The 22,368-nt window shown below is 38.9% G+C and overlaps 1 long non-coding RNA gene across 3 annotated transcripts in view; it reads left to right on the forward strand.

Annotated features, from left to right (window-relative positions):
• The first annotated feature begins 3,361 nt into the window (after positions 1–3,361).
• LOC108449264 overlaps positions 3,362–22,368 on the forward strand; it is a 30,256-nt gene continuing 11,249 nt past the window's right edge. For 2 of the 3 annotated variants that reach the window (XR_001865412.1, XR_001865414.1), the window contains exon 1: positions 16,172–16,261. This is a non-coding gene — a long non-coding RNA (uncharacterized LOC108449264). Of the gene's footprint in view, positions 3,461–16,171; positions 16,262–22,368 lie in introns of those variants that run through there. The other variant, XR_001865413.1, reaches the window with a different exon arrangement.

Below are 22,368 nucleotides of genomic sequence, written 5' to 3' on the forward strand. Positions count from 1 at the left end.
CCACCTCACTCAGCTTGTGTGTTAAAATAACCTCACTGCAGGGATGGATATTCGTGCAAGCTGGTGACATCCAGCAGGTGGTGCTCAGAACAAACAAAAGCGGTAGGAAAAGCATCTTTTTGACGTTTACATTTCCCTGTAACCAACAGCTACTTCGGTGGGTTTTCTGAGTTTTTTTTTTGGTGGTTTTGGGGTTTTTGTTTGTTTCAAAATGTATTTGTTTGGGAGCTTTTTTTTTTTCTTTTTTTTTTGATTTTTTTTTTGTTATTTATTTCTCATCCTGCAGCAAATACTATAATGTCATTGACAATTGTTCATAATGAGTTTTAGGGGGTGGATAGCTGAGAGAGAGAGCATTGATTAGCTTTGGCATCACCCCCTGGCATCCTCTGGGATCCAGAATGCTTTGAGATTCCTGTAAATTCCTATAGATTCATCGTAACATGAGTGGAAAGGATTGTTAATTGCTGTGGAAAAGCACCAGATTTTTAAGAAGAATTTCTGCACATCCTTTCAAGATCTAGTCTTAGTACAGGTTGTTCACTATACTACCTTAATTAACATTTGGCAGAAGAATCACATCTGTTAATTGCTTAAAGTCAGTATTAACAAAAATCCTTGGGGATATGCCTTGGGATATTGATTAAAATAAAAATTAAAAATAAGTCAAATATTGTCCATATTTACAAATTACTTGTTTCCAGTCATATTAGATATTATAAATTAAAACCAGGGATAAATCAGATATTTGTTTTGTTTTCATACAGGAAAGAAGAGCCTTGAGGTCTGTTGTCAGTGGGATCTGACAATGGCTTGGAAACCGCCCAGCAGATTTTCAGGTGGCTGGACCTGTGACATCTCCATGCCTAAGGGGCAGTGCAGAGCCACCGGCAGCTGGGCAGAGTGGTGGGGTCCATGCAGAGGACAGAGACTGGCTTTTCACTGTCCCTGATGCCACTGTGGCAGGAGTTGTGTCCTTGCTGGCAAATACAGTGAAAACTCCTGGCTGTTGCCCTGGTGCAGAACTGCCAGGACACTTCCTCAGGGATGGTCATTCCTTTTTTAGTGCACTGCTGTCCTGTCCCGTGGCGGATGTAACTTCATGTTTAATTTTGACCTTTTAAACACATCACTGTGTTGACATTTGTTCCTCTTTTTCTTTTCCTCCTCCATTAATGCAGAAAATAACTGTTATAATCCCAGGCCCAGGGAAAGATCAGGGACAGATGCCCAAAGTTACTGATAATAAAACTACAGCTCCTGAACCCTCTCCCTTCAGATCTGAGCTCTCACTACATTTAATATGCAAGAAATCTTTAATTTCGTCTATATCCTAACTATGTAAATAGCAGAAGCAGAATAAAAAGTGTGGAACAAAAAATGTGATTTCTTTTGCTAAAATCTTTGGAAGCATGAAGCACCTGTATCCTCCTTATGAATTGTATGGGGGCAGAGAGTGAGTGCAGAATCTTCATGACAGCTCCTTGCTTTAAGTAATGTTGCTAGTGCCTAGAACCTAAGCACTGGATCTAGTAGATATATTGCTGTGTTCCAAAGCAATCATACAATGTCATAAGGTAATTTAACCTGTGTAAACCCCCAAAATCAGTCTACTCTCAGCAATGGCACTGGTGACATATAAAAGCTGCTAGAAAAATAAGAGCCTTTAGAAATTGGGATTTCGACAAATTTTCCATTGACAATATGCTTTTATTTGCTAAGCAGTAGCTTTCTGAGTTGCAATATATGTATACAAGCACATATGTACTTTTCAAACAAAAAGAAATATTAAGATTTCCTGGACTGGCATCAACAATTTATGTAATTGCACTGAGGTAATTTTCTGTCTCTTTAAGGCCAATTCTAAGAAACATTTCACTGGAAGAAGTGGATAGTAATAAAATTTTTCTTTGTTCTGGGGGGGATGATGGTGAAGGAGTAAGAATAATGAGTAAATTAAACTCAATATTTAAAACACCCCACAGTCCTGATCTAGCTCCCTCTGTGACAGACTGTATGTGACCATACAGGACAGAACAGCACTATGTGTCCACATTTGATGACCTTGTGGTCTGGAAACAACATTTTTGTAGTTTTTCTGCAGTTATGGCGCAACCTGCCCGCCCCTCAGCATGAGTGAGAGTTAAGGACGCTTGCATCTGGGAAATGGGTAGATTTAATGATATTGCCTCCAAGCAGGTAAACGGCCCCCCAGGATTGCCCTAGGATTTTTCTTGGAGAAATATTGTTGTAGATTTCCAGAAGGAGGTAGGGAAAAAACAGTGCTGAGTGTAGGAAAAGGGTCTCAGTGCTGAGCGTCCCTCCCGGGACATGTCTCGCTCTGCAGTGCAGACATATGAAGACACCACAGAGGAGGAGGAGGAGGAAGAGGAGGATGAGAATGAAGAGGAGGCAGTTGTGGATTCAAGACCCCAATAATGAGGTCAAAGGTGCCCAGATGAGGCAGCCTGTATGATAAAAGAAGTCAGAATTTGAGAGAAAATTTTTCCTTATTCAAACCCTCCAGATTCCATCCATAGTCAATGGATTGATGTGGGGACCCCCATGTTAGTGGCTTGGAGTGATGAGAGGTACAAAGAATATATGAAACAAAATTATTTAAAGGGACCTTCTTAATCAAATTAAAAGTATTTTCTGTAGAAAATCTTTGGACACTTCTGTGTTGCAATGGTCATGCAGAAAGTAGGAAGTCCATCAGAAGAAAAGTCTTCTGTTCCCAGAATGATTCATAGCTTCTGGGAACTATATTAAATATGACTAAAGTAGAATTAAAAAAAGATTGCTATGGTAGAGCTACTTTAAAATTACAAATTACATTATATTATATTATTCATTTAATTATATTTTCAACATCAATCATAGTCTCACTTCACTAGGGAGAGTCTTAGTAGCAATAGACTTTATTTTAAGAGCAGAAATAAAATGTTATTTTGGATTAAGGTAGAAAATGATTGTAATCTGTATTTTTTTCTTGAATACCAATGTATTTAGAAATCTTCATTATGATATTTTATCACCTATTTAGATTACTTCAGAAATTAAATCAACCTAAAACTGAGTAAGATTTCAAAACAGGAATACTCAAAAGGAGTTGCTAAATTAATTTCATGTGCAGACAAGCTCCCAAGAAGCCAGTAAAAAAGCAAAGAGTATCAAAGAGTGTGCTGAAAGAAGGGGAAGAAAATATTAAATAGAAATACAAATTGAATCTGACAGGAGGTTGAGTCTGAGTATTTATAGGTGACAGGGTGTTAATGTATTATGCAAAAGGAAACACAAAGCTGGTTTCTTTTTCCAGATATTACACAAAAAAAGCAGTTTAGTAGAAGCATATTCTATCTACAATGCCATGTTCCTTCTGCAGCTAAAATGGAGGAGCCCGAAGAAATGAAGTTTAAATCATCTTTATTATCCTGTATTATCCTGCACAATTCCTCAGGTGAGTGGGGAAAGGCTGGTGAATATTTCCAGAGAAGATGCCTGCAACAGCATGACCATTATAATGCTTTGTGCCATTCTAGTGCTGACTTTTGCTAGTCTATCTTCAAAAATCAGTGGACCTACTTACTAACAAAGCTGAGTCTTTCAGATAGTGCTTGAGAGACTAATGCTTTATGACCCATAACTGCAGGTTTAACTTTGGAGCTGCTGGGGGAAAGAGAAACAGGATGTTAATGTCTGAAATTGTGTGGCCAGTTACTACCGAACCATAAGCAAATCTTCTTTGTGTCCTTGAACATAAAACTAGGCTTTGCATGTTGTGATAAACCACTTAAAAATTAAAAGCTACCAGTGTGAGTCCACCTGAATTATCATGTTCTTATGCCATGTGAAACATGCTGTAGTCTCCTGCCCAGCTGTTGCTATGGTTCCCACTATGGTTTTAGGTGTGGGATGGAAAGTCATCCCATCATTTCTTCAGTGCTCCCCCTCCCTGGTGGCAATTTATGGCAACCACTATGGCAGTATGCGTATGTGACTTGCTCTAAAAAGGATTGCCACAGCTTTTGATTTGGAAAAACTATCACATTTGCCCTGCTAATAACATACAACTATTTTTTTTTCAAGTTATACTGTAGAGCTTTTCACTTTCTTTAAAGTGAGCATCCTTTTATGGGATATATGGATGCTACAGCTTTTCAGCATGTTTTCATCCCATTTGATTAGCTATGTGAAAGCATACTTCATTTATAAATGAAAACTCTATATAGAAATAGTTTATCCTACTTGTAGATCAGACACTGCTGCTTGTTCTGCTTGAACTATCAATATGAGTCCAAGCATAGTAGCCAGTAAATGCATTTATTTTGCTCCCAATGGAATCAGCAAAGCCTAAGACAACTGCCTGTCAGTAACAGACATGTTAGCATAGCACTAAGCTGTGTTCCTGGAAGCTAGAGTTCTCAAGGTTACAGGGAAAAGACAAACAGCTCTATTCTATGTCAGCTGCTATCCAGAAAGATTTCTTAATTTTGCCTGAACACAAGCTCTGCAGGAGATGTGCTAACTCCTGCAGATCCTATTGAGGGTGTTATTGCTAGAAAAAAAAAATACAGAAAATTCATTCTCCAGTGCCATAGCACACTTGGAGTTAGAAGTACAGAAGGAAAGAAAAACAGTTTCTATTTTTCAGACTGAAAAAATAATATTTTCTTATAAAGTACTTAGCCTTAAACCTAAAATCCTTTCAATGAACAACATTTCACATCTCATATATTCACTTTCTTTTATGGTCTAGTCCTGTTTGGTATCATCATTCTCAGAAACACTTCATCTTCCAGAAGGGAATATTATTACCATCTTCTTCTCATATCTCTAAATAAACTGTATATTTGTTACAGTTTAAGCATTAATGTGTATATAAATTACAGTTTTCTAAAAACACCATGGAATGACAGTTTTTTAGAATCTAACCATAATCAAAGCATGCTGACCAATATATATAAAATAAATATGTAGTTGCTTGCTTCCAAGAGCTGCAGCTTTGTGAAATCACATGATTACAGGAAATATCTGACTTTTATAAAAGATGTAAGGTCTGAGCTCTCTCGTTATTGGAGAAAAGGCCTAAAAATATGATGAAGTGCAAATAAAGGTTGAAAAAACTAGACTAAATAAAATGAGGAATACCGACATTGCATTGTAGGACTGCTACATACAAACACTGTCATATTAAGCTGCTCATTTATGTTGGGGTCATTAGGTTTGTACTTAAGGCTGAATGTTTGAGAATACGCTCTACACAAGTATAATTCTAGGGCCAAGATAGAAAGACTTAATTCCTTAAAATCCTGTTTGTGGCAAGAAGCTTGCAGCCAGCCTCACATGTTAGAGTGTGAAGCCTGAAGCTGTAGAACGTTAACAGCCTCTCTGCTCTTTGAGTCTTTGAAGTTTATTAGAGTGAGTTTCATAGAATTAGTCCTCTAAAATTGCTGTCTCCTTCAGCTGGTCTCTTTCTGCAGCTTAGTCTTCTGTTCTTGTGCTTTGATAATTCTGTTCACAGAGAAGCCTCATGAAACATGCGAGACATGTGTATAATAAAGCTGTCTTGAGCAGTTGCTTGGTAACTCTATGTGTTAAAATGCTTCTAATATTCAAGAGATACATGGATTACAATAATAAAAATACAGGAATACAGCAGGGAATCACTAACATCTGTTAGGGATTTAGCACTCACATCCAGATGCTTGAAAAAAACATGTTGTACTAATAAGCACTGCATTATTAGCTGTTTAAGTAATTGCTTTGGATTCAGCATAACGATAAATTTTTGAAAATATTTAGCAGTTTTTCATACCTAAAAGAATAATTATAGGATTTACCTCCAGTTACTGTACTGGAGTCTTTCCTGACTCTGGAGCTTCTGTGGAAGAAGCCACACTGTGTGATGGGGCACCTGACCAACTCTGCAGGGTGGGGGGTTAGGACAGGCCCCTGAGAAGTCAAACACCTGCTTTCTAATCCATGTTCCAAAGACTATTAAGGTGTGTTTGTACAAACCCGAAAAGATCAGTCAGGAACAATTAGAAGGATATTGTACACTAGTGGCCAAGATATTATTGCAAATTTAAAAAAAAAAAGTCCTAAACTGGAGGAAGAAATTAAACTTATTTAACTAACTTTTGAGTTACTTATTTGCTGGGACTTTAGTGCTACAATTTTTCATGGAAGATATGATTTTGTGTAGTTTATTAACATATTTGCAAAAATATCCAATTGAAGTGTCTTCCCCAAAAGTTTATTATCTTCTGTGTTAACATATCTGACAATAGCAATAGCAACACAAAAAGTATTCCAGTCCTTTTTTTAAAGACTTTCCCATAGGTCTTTGTTGCTAGCTTATCTCCAATGGCTTTTTCCTAGTAGAAGATTAAGTTTTACAATGGGAGGATAACCTTAACCTCTACTGACACTTTTGGGGAGACTGGATGGTGGCGCTGCTTCTAATTTGGGTTCAATTTTTAAAGCTGATGTTATGAAATATTACTGTTTGAATATATTTTTCCATTTTTGTCAGTTATGATGAACACATATTTAGTGGCAAGCATAGCCACAGAAGAGAACTAAATGAAAGCCCTGAAATCTCTCTCTTAAATGCAGAGAAAGGGTAGGTACCTCCTCTTAACACACTTCATCATTGCGAGTCACATGGTTCAAACAAAGATTATGAGTTATATTCTGAAATATGTGTGGTCTCAATTCAGACCCCTAAAGACGTGATTTGGGATGTCCTACTCTGTCCAAACACTTGCATGGGGTTGACAAATGCAACACGTGTCTTGGCAAGTCTTGCACCCTTCTGTAGCAGCAGCTGGAGGCATCTCTAGGGTAACTCAAATAGACAAGAATGCTCATGTTCAGACAATTGAACTGCCTGTTGTCTCTGTTTTGGATAGAGAGCAAGTGTTTTGGACTTGCATGGCAACATCCTCATAGCAGAGAGTGCAATAAGGAGGGCTTCTCTAAGAAGTTGCCAGAAGCTTCCTCACATCCAAAAGAGCCAAGGTCAGCTGGCTCTAAGATGGACTCACTGCTGGCCAAGGCCAAGCCAATAAGCAATGGTGGTAACAGCTCTGTGATAACAAATTTAAGAAGGAAAAATAAAGTTATTGGGCAGAAGTAATTGTGGACAGAGAAGAGTGGGGTGAGAATGTGTGAGAGCAACAATCCTACAGATCCCAAGGTCAGTGGAGAAGGAGGGGCAGGAGATGCTCCAGGCAGAGATTCTCCTGCAGCCCCTGGTGCAGCCCACAGTGAGGCAGCTGTGCCCCTGCAGCCCAGGGAGGTACACAGGGGAGCGTCATGCAGCCCATGGTGGACACCCACCCAGAGCAGGTTGGTGCCTGAAGGAGGCTGTGACCCTGTGGGAAGCCCCTGCTGGAGCAGGCTCCTGGCAGGACCTGTAGCCCTGTGGAGAGAGGAGCCTACACTGGAGCAGTTTTGCTGGCAGCCCCTGTGACCCTGTGGGGGACGCACACTGGAGCGGGCAGTTCCTGAAGGACTGCACCCCATGGGAGGGACCCACTCTAGACATCCACACATGAGGAACTGCAGCCCATGGGAAGGATTCATACTGGAGAAGTTCTTGAAAGACTGTCTCCTGTGGGGTGGACCCCATGCTGGAGCAGCAGAAGGACTCCTCTCCCTGAGGAGGAAGCAACAGGAGAAACAACATGTGATGAACTGACCATAAACCCCATTCCACATTTCCCTGAGCCACTGGGAGGGGAGGAGGTAAAGAACTGTGAATAAAGTTAAGCGAGGGAAGGAGAGAGGGGTAAGGGGAAGGTGTTTCTAAGATTTGTTTTACTTCCTATTATCCTGCTCTACTTCTGATTGTTAATAAGTTAAACTAATTTCCCCAAGCTGTCTGTTTTGCCCATGACAGTCACTGGGGAGTGATTTCTCCCTGCCCTTATCTCAACTATGAGCCTTTTGTTATCTTTTCTCTCCCCTCCCCAGCTGTGGAGGGCAGTGACAGAGTGTCTTTGGTGGGCATCCAAACTGCCACAGCAAGAGATACTAATCAGGAAAAATAAATCCAATTAAACGCACACAGAATCAAGTGAAATTGGTGTGATGGATGGCAGTGTTGTGCAGATGTGATAAAAGTTTTGTACCATAGGCAAAAACTCTCCCTTCTATCCCATATAATTTTTCCAGAATTAATTATCTGATTACTTTAAAGTGATTACTTGTCTTTTATTACAGAAGAAATTGTGATAGCACTGGAACCAGCAAATATTGTGAAGAATAATAATTTGAGTTTTCTTCATTTTTTTCACAGAAATGTAAAGTCAGTAATATCAGAACTATAGAATGCTTTCACCTGTCCCCTTTTCTGACATTCAGAGATTATCCTTTCCCATTTCAGTATTACCCTCTGTTGACAAATAGTACAATTGCAATGCCATCAACATTAGGCCTTCCATGATGCTGAATAGGGTGTAATGTAAATAGACAACAAGAAATAGAGGCCAAGATGGTGTGGCTGAAGCATAAAGGAAGGACAGAAATATAAACAATACTTACCTGTCACATGTAGTCACCCTTTTAGAGGAGAGGTGCCATGAAAATACAGAATACTACAGCACAAAGATGTCTGAACTCTCGTAACAATTAAAATTTAATTATTCAAGCAAATAAGAAAATCAAGGTTTAGTAAACATTTAAAGAGGCACGAAAATCTAACTTTTTATAATATTCTTCTACATGTTAACTGTTAAAATATTCTATTTCTCCATTTTAATGCTTCTTGTAATGAGTCCCATAGTGTTATGTATACTAGAAGTTGTGGACCTGATGATAAGACCAGATAGAAAAAACCTCAACTTTGTTGTAAAAGTACTGAATTCTTATCTGGAGCTGCTAGAGCTCAAAGATATTTAATGAAAGTATTTTTATTTTATTTTATGAATCAAGTGATGAGAGATGCATCCCAGCACAACTCATTTTATGAAAGAGATTGCTTACATTATAATATATAGAATTGAATGCCATAGATATAGCTTTTATTTGCTGGGCAAAAGTAATTAATTCCCATGTAATTGTCATTAGATCGATCATAATATAGTAACAATAATTAGCTATTTTTTAGTTTTAAAGTTGTTCTCAAATTAAAAACCCTACCTTTGGTAACTCTCTCAGGCAGATAGAATCAAGGAATTCATATTATTATAGCAACTACCATAGGTGGTTCTACCTTAATAAAGTACTTTGAATGTAGAATCATAAAACGGTAGAATAGATTTGCTTGAAAGGGACAGTAAAGACCATCTAGTTCCATCCCCCGCCATGGCCAGGGACACCTTTCACCAGACCAGGTCGCTCAAAGCCCCATCCAACCTGGCCTTGAACACTACCAGGGATGGCGAATTCACACCTTCTCTGGGCAATCAGTTCCAGTGTCTGATCAACCCCATAATGAAGAATTTCTTCCTTATATCTGATATAAACCTGCCCTCTTTCTATCACTCCACGTCCTCTTAATAAGTCCCTCTCCAGCTCTTTACAAGCCCCTTTAAGTACTAATAGGCCACAAAAGATCTTTCAGAAGCCTTCTCTTCTCCAGTCTGAAAAACCCGAACTCTCTGAGCCTGCCTTCATAGGACATGTGCTCCAGGCTTCTGAGCATGTTTGTGACATCCTCTGGACTTGCTGCAACAGATCCATGTTCTTGTTATGCTGAGGACTCCTGAGCAGGATACAGTACTCCAGGTGAGGTCTCATGAGAACCTTGGCCCACTGGTCACACTGCCCATGACAGACTCATCAAGGCTGGAAGAGATATTCAAGGTAATCTAGTCCCACTGTCAACCCAGTACCACCATAATCACCCTTAAACCATATCCCCAAATGTCACATCCGGACACCTCTTGAACACTTCCAGAGATGGTGACTCCACCATCTATCTCCCTGGGCAATTGATTCCAGTGTCTAATCCCTCTCGTAGTGATTTTTTTACCCTGGTCTAATCTGAACCACATAATCTGTTGATACAGCCCAGGAAATGGTTGGCTTTCTAGGATGCAGGCGTACATGTCCATGTTTTCATCCGCAAACACTCCCGAGTCCTTTTCCCCAAGCCTGCTCTAAATCCATTCTCCACCCAGGCTGTATTTGTGCTTGGGATTGCTCCAAACCAAGTGCAGGACCTTTCGCTTGGCCTTGTTGATTCAGCTTCATGAGGTCTGCACAGGCCTAGTTCTCAAACCTGTCAGGGCCCCTCTGGATGGCATCCCTTCCCTCCAGTGTGTCGAGCACACCACACAGCCTGGGGTCATCAGCAAACTTGCCCTCAATATATTTATAAAAGTATTTTCATTACATGATTACAGAAAATGCAAAGACTATTTATTGATTGTATGCCCAATTTTATTTGTGGATAGTTGGCAAGTATTCTGCTTGTTGTTGTCTTTTATTGTCATATTTGCCAAGTTTGGAGTTGTTTGAATCTAGTTTTTCATCAGCATGCCATGTACAGTCATCAGATAAGTTATGGGTTGGTTCTCTGGATAAAGATGTTTATAATGACACAGAGAAGGGAAATTTAATTAACAGTCCATAAATCATATCATTTTGACAATCTGATATAGTTACACTGGAAGGCTTTGAACTAATCTCAATTTCTATGCACACCAAGTCTTTCTCTTCCCCCGATCACCAATTGTTTTGGTACTATGACAGGTAATAATAAATCGTGTACTTATAGTAAAAGGCTCTGAACAATTTGATTGCTGTTTGCACCTTCACAATCTGACACCTTGATTTTCAACTCAAATTGGTAAGAAATTTCACAGAAAGGCTCCCTTGCAAGTTTTCAGTTGGATGACTCCTGCCTATAACAGATCTTCATACACAGCAACATGGGAAACTCTTCTGGCTTGTGCACATATTTGTTTACACTTCAGATGGCTGAAGACAGAGAAAGAAGAAACACAAGAAGATATAACCCCAAAGAATAGAAAATTCAGTATTATTTTTAAAAGTCATGCAGGATGTTATTTTTACTTCCGCAGTGCAAGCCAAAGAGTTCATTTGGCATTAATTGGTTATTTCTAATCACCTTCTCTCTTTCACTAAAAAGCTACATTCATATTTTCTCCAATACTCAGCCTGGCTGAGGTCTAACTAAGCTTAGGAAATATTGAACATTTTTTTAAAGAGAGCAGAGAATTATGTAGCCAACCTACAGGATTAACTTTGGTCTTTTTAGTCCTGATTATGTGCATTAATCATAACATTATCACTATTCTTATCAGCACTTTCTCAGAATTAGCTCTGCCTGAAAGGTGTCAAAACTGTTAATTAATACCAGAGATAATCATAACAATCTGGAATCTTTGACACAACTGCCCCTCCTCCCATTACAACCCTTTTCAGAGGGAACTGCTGGGTAATGTACTATAGCTCCGCAAGAAACATTTCATCTACAGAGGAAAGAGAAATAAATCTTTCTTCATATATGTCAAGGAGAATAATTGCTTTTTTTCTTTTTATTTCTTCTACCATGGTCTGTATATCCATGATATCTGACGTTGAAGCTATAAGTCATTCATCAAAAACAGAAAGAAATTATAGGAAAAGATGTGGGACAACATTCTAGCTTTAAATTGCTAATGGATGGATGCTTTCTGTAGCTTGTGTCAAATTTACTGAATAATAAGGGAAATAGCTCATGTTTCCTTGGTTACAAATTTCTCTACTTAAGGCATTAGAATTTGAAGGTCAAGTGCAGAGTAAAAGACTACAGATTAAAACAGTCCAGACTGAATTTCTGGATCTCCTTCTAGGACAGGATAAAATATATTTATGTGCTGAATCCCAGTCAGATTTCTCACAAATTGGGGGTCTAATACTTGAGATTAGGGTCAAGAATATAGAAATGAAGCTGCCAAGGCTTTCTGCCTCTCGATTGTTTGTCTGTTTTTCAGACGTTTGCTCCTTGAGCTCTAGGATTCACCACTGTTTCCAATGGGTCCCACTTCTAATACAGCTGTTCCAATGTGCACTTTAATCAAGTTTTTTGGTAGCAGAAGTAGCTGAAAACATAATGGCTTTAAGCAGAAGGAAGGTGGATTTAGATTAGATATTAGGGAGAAATTCTTTACTGTGAAGTTGACCAGAGGAGTTGTGGATGCCTCATCCCTGGAAGCATTCAAGATCAGGTTTGATGGGGGTCCAAGCAACGTGATTTAGGGGAAAGTGTCTCTTTCCATGGCAGGGGGGGGGCTGGAACTGGATGGTTTTTAATGTCCCTTCCAACACAAAGCATTCTATGATTCTATGGTCATAGAACCCTGATGAAAACATGATCATCCCCCTGTCTCAGGCAGCAGGATAGTTTTGCTGTGACCAAAGAAGTAGCCAAATTGGCAAAACAACTTGTAGATCTTCAAGAAGTCCCACTCATAGTGCCCAGAACAAGCAGATCATGAGCACCAGCAATAGTGAAGCAAATCAGAAACCAAAAGCAAATCAAAACTGAAACTATTTGATCATCAGCAAGGTGTTCTTTAGCCAGTACTAAAGATAAGGACTCTCAAGAGTCTGGAGTATTGCGATAACCAAAAGTGGCTGAAAACCAGATCTAGGGAGGAAAGTCCCCCAACTGTGCTCCAGGACTGGGGATCATCTCTCCATCTGGGGGACTCATGGAGCAGGGGAGAGCCCATAAAAGCCTCCCAGGAGGAACGTGTGCTCATTACCAAGCCTCCCAGCAGGACCACATCTCTCGCATGGAACAAAGAGGTTGTGTACTTATGTTAACTCAATTGGCTTCTCTTCCCCACTGCGCCATCTCCACCATAGCCCAGTGAAGGCATGTCAGTAAGAAAATTGCAAATATCTGTGATTTAAGTGCTGTAGTATCCAAATATATTTACTCTCTGTTATTTGTGTTGATGTTTGACATATGCACGGTTTGATATACTTGGGAAAAGGGGAGTTGCTGGAAGCAGATCTAATACAACAGCAATATTTAGGAGCTTCGAGAAAGGAAATGGATGGTTATGCCCCACTTTGATCCTTTTTGGAGATGAAAAACACTAAGATCCAAGTGAGGAATCTGCAAGTGAAATGTGCTGACACTGTGACTTCTTGCACTTTGAGAGAAAGAAAAGACAATTTAGAGAGATCTTTTCATGTGGCTGCTTGAATTAGCATGATCTGTTCAATACAAACTCAAAATTTTCCACTCTTTTGCATAGAAATGATTTTAATTATTTTTTATTTAGATGCAAAAATCTTAATGAAAACGTTGCTTGGATTCTACTTGATTTAGATAAAGTATATAATTAAGCAGGGACAAAATGCCAAATGAAATAGAAATTATCAGTGTGATGGAAAGCAATCTGCCTTTTACTTATCTAGCTGACCCTTACATGTTGGCTGAGCATTATCTCTGAGCCACCAGTATCTTATTGGCATTTGTAACCTTGGACAGAGAGCAGTAATTTGCAGTAAATCTCCTCACACAGGGTTATATTAAGAGTGAATTCTTATCTGAATAGTGCAGTGAAGACTGATGATAAAATACCAAGGTTTCATGCTTGCCAATAAGAAATGAACAATTTCATAGCTCCAAAAGATAAAGGCAAAATCAACAGGTTGGAGGAAAAAAAAAAGATAAAAATAAGTAGAGCTGAAAGATTAGTACATAGGAAGAACTAATAAAAAACTAAGGAAGCAAGCAAAACAAAACACAAGACATAAATAGATAATTACTTAAAACACAACAATGTGCTTTTGTATTTGAGCCCCCTTTTTTTCTTACTTATTTGATGTGACAAATCAATCCTCGAGTAGCACACATACCCATACTACCTTTCTGCTTTTATGGCTTCACATACAAAAAGAAGACCAAGTGCCTTTTTCTGATCCCACTAGTAAGTAGCTCAAATATTCCTCATTTCTTTCAGGCCCCAGCGAGGGAATGTGGCATGAAAGCAGAAGCTGCTCTAGTGATATTCAGTTTAATCTTATACAAAACCTGATTGCTGTTAGTGAAATATTTGCAAGTCTTCCTGCAGAAGTATAATTTTCACCTAGTGAATATTATTCGTCTACAAAAACATTTCCAGGAGTAGGTTTTCTGTCTCTTCTCATTTGCTATATCTGTGCAAATAAAATAGATCAGGCACATTCATGATCATGATGCAGTCTGTGTCCTTACAGCTGATTTTCCTCATTCCCACAAAACAGACGATTCAAACCCAAACTTTCTGTTGCTCATGGTCCTGGCAGGTGCTGACCTTGCAGTGCATCCAGGCATTGTCTGAGGGAGCATTAGTGAGCTGGAGCCAGACCCTTGCCACGCATCCTACTAATTTAAGAGCTGGAATGGTCACATGACAGAGTCACAGAGCTCAGGTCCATTCTCTGCTCAGTTTACGAGTGCAGAAGCAACGAGATCAACTATATTTTTTGTCAGAAAAAATCCTAGAATTATCTGTATTGCCCGTTCTCTGTATGAATAAATAGAAACATTTATGCAGAAGATCCCAGTTTTTAACTGTAAAGTTATTTGGTAAGTTTTTATTAACCCTTTTAAGACCTCTATTTCAGTGTTTCTTCCATGGTTCCGCTATATCTGCTCCAGAGGGAAGGAGGGGTCATCCAGCAAATGGGAGTGACATTTAAACTATTGAACATTTCTAACTGAAAGTGTCATTACAGCTTAATTTCATATTACTTCTTGTCTGGGGGCAAGGAATGACCATTCTAGGATATTATAGTGTAGGAATCCTTTTTCTGGTGTGTGTATGTAGGATATGCATCAAATTTCAAATGCATTCAAAATTGTTGACACCAACTTGTGAAATATATTGACATAGTCTTGAACCCATTTTACAGACCAGGAAGTCTGGTACTAATGATTCCTTCAGTAACATGACTTTACCAGTGTAAGCTGTGACTTCACTTCAAGCTATGACATGTTTTTAAAGGAAATCTGGTCTAAGGAAAATCACTTCCTGCAGATTAACATTCCTGATGTCTTTATTCTGCAAACATCTAAAAATGCAGTGTGTAATCTTGGCTTCTCTATAAATAACAAGCATTTTACCCTTCAGCTTCATACAGCCAAAAGTCCACCTTGTGAGTGTTGGAGTGAGCTGCTACCATGTGATGAACAAGTTTTGTAGTAGACAAAATTCTGATTAGTCTTGATATAATAGTAGACAAATTTAATAGACCTATATTTAGGATTGCAGAGTTTACGTATTCCATACGTATGGCAAAACTCAGGTGATTTGGGTTGCAAATATCTTTTTACTCTCTCTCTATTTAACTTGTAAATAAATTATCAGGAATTTTAAAAGTAGCCCTATTTATTGGAGCCGAGCCCAGAAAGAATCTTTATTTAGTGTACTATATCCACTATTACTTGCATCCTGTTGAAATGATTGAATTAAAATTACTAATAAATACAAGACAAAGACAAGCTATACAAGCAAATTTGTTTAAAATATAACTTTATGTATGATAGATACTTTGCAGTTATATTAAAACAATAAGAAAATTATTCTGTAGTTTAATTTTAAGTTCATTGTTTTTCCCACCTACTGTAGTGGTTCTGCAATACTATAATTCTAAGATTTTATAGATAATTTAAATTTCCACATTTGGTGGGCTGACTGCTGTCTATGGACACAGAGTGACAAACGAGAGGCAGGTTTGTGTCATAAGTGGATTGCACGCTGAAAAGCCCCAGGCAGAAATGTCATTTGCATTCACTGCTATACTGGGAAAATGATGAAGAAAAATACAACTGGAAACTCCTTCTAATTCAAGGCAGAATCTTCAGACGCTATGTGCTGTAAAAGCAAGGGATTTCCAGAATTATGCACTCTTGACAGGAAAATGCTTTAAAGTTGTCTATCTTAGAATGAAGTATGTAATAAAAGCACAAAGTAACAACTGGCAATGCTGTATTGTGCTTATATTATATTCAGGAAAGTTTTGCATTAAAAGACATATTAGAAATTCCAGATGCTCCTGTAAATGGCTGAAATGAATTTATGAAACTCTGCTGTAGGAAAGAGCCTAATTGAATTGGAAATGCTTGGGAATTTAGGTGTTAACTTTGAGGGTTTTGGTATTTATAGCTGCTAGTATTCTGAAAGATAGCATCTCCTCCTCCAGATTATCACACCCATTATGGCTGAAGTGCACTTGCAAAACCATTTAGAAATGATACTATAGGAGAATCACCGATTCTTTCTAGAGAATGTTGCTGATGGTAAGTGGCCTTCTTTATCAACTGCGATTTCCATGACTACTTTTTATTTAATTTGTTCAGGATTCAGACTTTTTTTTTTAAAATATATTCTGCTTGTAAAGATCCTTAAAAAATGTTACTGGACAATTGTTTAATATTTCTTAGAGTTCATAATTAAGGGGTCCTTCAGATTTGAAGGACTTTCAGGACCCATTATGTCCCATCACTTTTCCCCTCCAACCCACATCAAGAATATTCATGTCACTGAGATGTTGTAGAATAAATTATAGTTGAGACATATTTCAATTATATCTTTTTGTTGTACATAGGAGGATACTCAAATTATTCTCTGGCAGAGAGAATTACTTGGAAAAATACCTTATGCCTTAAACACAGGCTGAGAAAGATGAAGATGGAGAATATTTTGGGAAACTTGAATAAGAGAATGTCCATCTCTTACTGAAGAGACATTTTTCAACAAGAACACCCACTGTAAATCTAGGCAAAGGAGAACAGAAGTTCTCTCACCTTTTACTTGCCAGAAGAGTCTAGATACATTTCCCCCCACAGATACAAACTTTCCCATGGTTAATTTTGCCTATGCTATTCTAAATTTTAACAAGTAAAAATTTTTGCCAAGGCAAGCTATGAATTCTGCCATTTCATTCCCGTAATTTAGGATTCAGTTATTGTTTTGAAAGTGGGAAAACATGATGAAAGCATACTGAAAGTCTTATTCTGTGCCCTAAAATAACTACACCTTCATTTCCAGATGAAGTCCAAAGTACAAGCTATTAGAAATATATTGTAAACCTTAAGTTATTACTGGGCAGAAATGCTTTGGCTGCTTCTTCTGAATAGAAAAAACCCACCTGTGAGTCAGAAGAAGGGAGTCTCAGCAGTAGCCTCTTATACAGATACAGCTGCACTGAGCATACTATAACTGAGTGGCAATAAACATATAAACAAGGATGTTTCATTCCTTATAAGCTCCCAGGTGCTGTGCAGGGCTAGGTACACCCATAAATTTAATGTTTCTTCTTTTTATAAAAGCATTGTCCTTTATAAATATAAATAAAAGGCAGTGAATACATTCCTAATTTCAGGACCGGATTGACTTCTCCCTGTAAAAAGTATTTGTCTTTCCATAACAACATGCTTCATGTATTTATAATGTCTTGTACTTCAGAAAGAATTTCACAAAGGTTTAGAAACTAAACACATCCAAGATAATGCGCTGGTAAATCCCAGAATAGCAAGATATTTAGTTATTGACAGCAAGTCTTGTCCTTGAAATCTCAGTATTTTAGGCTTATTCACTGTAGGAGCCAGAAGAAATTGGCAAGTAGTTATTGTTCTTTGTTCAGTTTCCATAGCAACAACAGTAATAAGTTGGGGTGGTTTTATTAATTTTTTATTTCATCTTTACAAAACTCCTTATTCCCTTCACAATACTGGGAGTTTCTGGAAATAGTAATGTATCTATCTCCAAACATACAATTGCTCTACTTCTGCCTAGGAGGAGCTGTGTTACAACAAATATTGTTTTAATATTCATACATATAGAGAGTTTGTCACTATATTGCAATGATCTTATGTGGTGACATGGTAAAATTCGCTGCTTATGAATCTCCCACAATGCAAACATACTCCCAGGCATTAATTAATGTTCCAGTTTCCTTTTCCCCCCCTCTGGTAAGGAAGGAGCATTGTTGTCCCATGTTGTATCACAGGAAGAAGTTTAATGAGACTGTGCAGCTTTACAGCTATCTCCAAAATGCTACCTGATAAAACTCAAACTGTGACAGCAGTGCCCTCAGTCTGGCTCCTGCACAGCATAACTAGGGCTGCTCAGCATCAATCCTGTTCCACATGGAGGTCTGAGATGAGCCACATCCTATGCCCAGACTTTTATGGAAAAGAATTCAGGTCACAATGTCGTGTGTGGCAGTCAGAGCCATCCATATTGCACAGGGTAGAGTGCAATAGAGGATCAGTATTGGCAACAGCTAGTGATGTTAGCGACCCACTCAGGGATAGCCTGTAAGTTAATATGTAAATAAGTTAATCAAAGCTGAGAAGAGAATAGCATGGGCCTCTGGATATAAATATTCTTTCATTTTCAAGTAAAACAAGCAATTTTGTGCTCTTCTCCAAAACTAGCAGACTCAAATCTATGAATTTTTCTTAAACTGACTAGCACCTAATTATGCTAAAGAAATCAGGCAAAAAAATATGTTTAGACTAAAGGCAAGAGCGTTACCGTGTAGTTGTGGGAGCACAGTCTGTCATTAGAAAAAAAAAAAGACTTTGTATGATTTCATATCTCTGGTATATATTTCAAAACTTAAACCACATTATTAACTGTAGTAAAACTTATTGATCCCCAGCATGTGCTTTTCTCAAAGTAGCCACGCAGCTTTGACGTGCTTCAAAACACAAGCTTAATATGAGCAGCTCAGGGAGTAGTGAGTATCAGGAGGGCTGTTTCAGTGAAAAAGAAGCTGCTCATATCTTCCCTTCCTCTGTGGAATCCAAAACACATCCTGCTTCAATGAGTAATTTCCCTGAAGCTAATGGCTTTATTGACAGCTGCAACTCCATCAATTCTTCTGGTTTATTGAAATGGTTCATATAAGCCAAATGTATTATGTACACTTAAATTGAAAATGTCCTAGTTGTATTTGTGTAATAGCTTTTGCAAATGCTCACATACTCAGTAGCCATGGTTTAAAAGGGGGACAGGAGAAGGCGTTTGGCATCACTGCTTTCAAAGGATCATGCACTGCACGAAATCTGGGTTAAGAGCTGAATGCTTGTAGAAAGAAGGAAAACCAAAGCTCAGGTCAAATATCAAGTACTATTATTAAATACTGGTAACAGGTAACTTCAGGTGTGTTCTGTTCATTTGGATGAGAACTGTCATAAAAATAAGAAGTCACCAACGTGAGTAAGAGTTCAACAGACTGACTGTTCTCAATTTCACATCACTGTTGCAGCTGTGCACTGTGGAAAACAACCAGTGCTCCCCCATTTTTCTGAAAGTCAAACCTATGCAACATATTTAACTCAGAGGTCTTCTTGACTTGATATTATTTCTTTAAATTTTTTTTTTTGCTTTCATTCTGTCATCTTTTTCTATCTGTTATCAGTAACCTTATTATCATGGGTCATAATGTCAATATAAAAAAATCTGTAATAAAAAACATCTCTTAACTGACAGAGTTCAGTCCACATGGAAGTAATTCAATTCAGACAATGACTGGTCAGATTTCCCCAGCTGCCTCCTGCCTCATGTAATCAATCTAAAGAGCAAATCCTAGTTTAGAACTTCTGACATTCCAGTTCAGGGATGTGAATTGTGAATTCCTCTGAAATTCCTGATGGTGAAGCCAGGCTCCTGCAAAGTGCTGCAGATTTGGAAGAAATATAATGGCATTAAATGCTTTTGTGAATATCTTGCAGGTAGAAAGGAGAAAAGGCAAGTGTAAGCTGTTCAATGAACAGCTCTATTTTCAAGGCAATAGGTGTGTACAATGAAAAAATAAATATCCAGTGCCCAGTCAGCTGTTCTTAGATGAAATTCTAATCTATAAAAGCAGGATAAAAGCACAGGCTGGCACAGAAACCAAACCATTCCAAAATTTCCTGACAAACTGTGTTTCCTAATGTCTAAAGTTTCAGTTTTCCACTTTTTTTCTCTTTCATTAGCTCACAGGAGTATTTAATCTATTTGTATTTCATAAAAAAACTTAGGAAAAAATTGTGGAGAAATGAACAGTTATTTCCATGTAATTTCATAAATGATAGCACATGTGCAGCTTTCAATAATTGAAAATCACATAATTCTGCAGATATTTCTAAATAAAACTAAAAATAAACTCATCACATGCAGTCAATGGAAAGGCAAGGACAAAGAAGTGATGTGCCTTTCAGGTAAGACCAAGTGCATGGGAAGGGAGTTCACCCCTCTGGCAACTCAACCCAGTCTCCACCTAAACATGCTTCTTGCTTTGTGCTTGTACACGGGGCTCGGGGTTTGCTGCTGTGCCCACTTTGGCCTGTGACAAAAGAACAGCCCACATTTTGTCTTCCTGTGCTAAACCAGCCTTCCAGGGTAGTGTCTGAACCTCTGTGGTTTTGCTGCTCTGCTCCATTGCTTATTTCATGCTCAGATCTGGACAAAGTGACAGAAATGGTAATATCCTTGTTATCACAGGGCCCTGCTCCAATTCATATTTGCCAGAAATAACACTGGAGAAGATAAGATTAAATTTTCCAATTTCTTTCAGCACTTTCCTCACAAATGAAAACCTTTCTAATGCAGCAAAACAAAGAAATAAATCCCAAACCCCTTCACATGATAGGTGCTCTGGAGGAGGTCAGACATCTGGCCAACATATTTCTCTGGCCTCATTTAGTCTTTAGCAATGAATTTCATTAGCAACCATTACTAAAATGCTGCCCTTACACAAACCAGAAGATGCAGGAGGAGCATCTAAAACAATGAAGAATTATTCTAGAGAAGGAAGTGCTGGGGTGAGACAGGAGTAACAGAAGCTGTGAAACAGAAAACACAAAAGGAAGAAGGGGGGAAAAAAACATCTCACACCACAAAAGACAATAAACAAAAGACAGTACTCCTCACCATAAATCTGACTGTAGATATATGCTTGTCGGGGTCCCTTCCCCCTGCCATGTGGCCCTGGGAGAGGGGCCCTGGGGGGGAGGCACGGGGTTTCCCTGCCCCTGCTCAGCCTCGTTCCCCGCTGGTTGTTTTGTGTTCCCCTGCGCGGGCAGAAGGACCCTCGGGTCCCGTGACTGTAACAGTTCCTGGGCAGAGCCCCGGCCATGCGGCTGGGGAAATAAACATCTCTGAAACATCTGTCAAGAATCGGTCCTTATATATTCTTTCCACGGGCCTTGTTGATTGATACGTGTGTTGCAGTATCCCCACTTTAATATATGCTCCCTCTTTCTAGCAACCCTTCTGGTAATAAATGTAAAGACATTTAATAATATTAATCTCATTATAACAAAACAACTCATCTAACAGCACCATCAGTTACATAAGGCAGGGACTCTGCCCATCACAACCTTTCATGAACATCCTGCTGTCTTCCTCTGACTCTAGGACAATTTTAACTGTACATTTGTGTTCCCCAGTCCATAGGCCACCCTGACTTGCCCCAGATTTCTGGGTTTATTTCACATCCATGCAGTCACCGAAAATAACCAAGAATGCAAAATTTACTGCCAGGTCTGGTAACTGCAATCCCCTTTTGCAATTCTTACACATCCAAATGGACACATTAAAAGCAGCAATTGAGCCACTCATATAAACAAAGATTACACTGATGCCTTTTCCTGGTCTTAAAAATTAAGAGCCAGACAAAGTTAAGGGAAAAAGGGTTTTTTACCTTGGTATTTAATAAGGATCCTTATGGTGCACCGCTTCACCAAGGTGGAATGCGCTGAAATGCACACACACGATAGACCGTGTACTGTTGGGGTCCCTCCCCTGCCATGGAGCCCTGGGAGAGGGGCCCTGAGGGCACAGACACGGGGTTTCCCTGCCCCTGCTCAGCCTCGTTCCCATTGGTTGGTTTGTGTTCCCTGCGCGGGCAGAAGGACCCTTGGTCCCGTGACTGGAACAGTTCCTCGGCAGAGCTCCGGCCATGCGGCTGGAGAAATAAACATCTCTGAAACATCTGTCAAGAATCGGTCCTTATATATTCTTTCCACGGGCCTTGTTGATTGATATGTGTGTTGCAGTATCCCCACTTTAATATATGCTCCCTCTTTCTAGCAACCCTTCTGGTAATAAATGTAAAGACATTTACCAATGAGAGGCTTGAATGGATAGCATGATATCCCCCCCATCCTGAGGAATTCCCCCCTGGATGGGCCTAATCTGAGTTTACAGGATGTGTTCTAGAGAGGACCTTGGTTTCTCAGGATAGCGTGGGGCTTTCAGGCCTCCAACTGCAAGGCCTCCAGGATGTTTGGTCTCCTGGATTAACAGAATGCTAGGGCTATGCTGAGTTATCAGACTTAAGGAATTACAAGTATGCATGCTAAGAGCACTGAGGATACATAAAAGCTATATAAAAGGTATATATAAAAGG

Source organism: Corvus brachyrhynchos, unplaced genomic scaffold (assembly GCF_000691975.1).
Source record: "Corvus brachyrhynchos isolate BGI_N302 unplaced genomic scaffold, ASM69197v1 scaffold116, whole genome shotgun sequence".
Classification (NCBI taxonomy): domain Eukaryota; kingdom Metazoa; phylum Chordata; class Aves; order Passeriformes; family Corvidae; genus Corvus; species Corvus brachyrhynchos.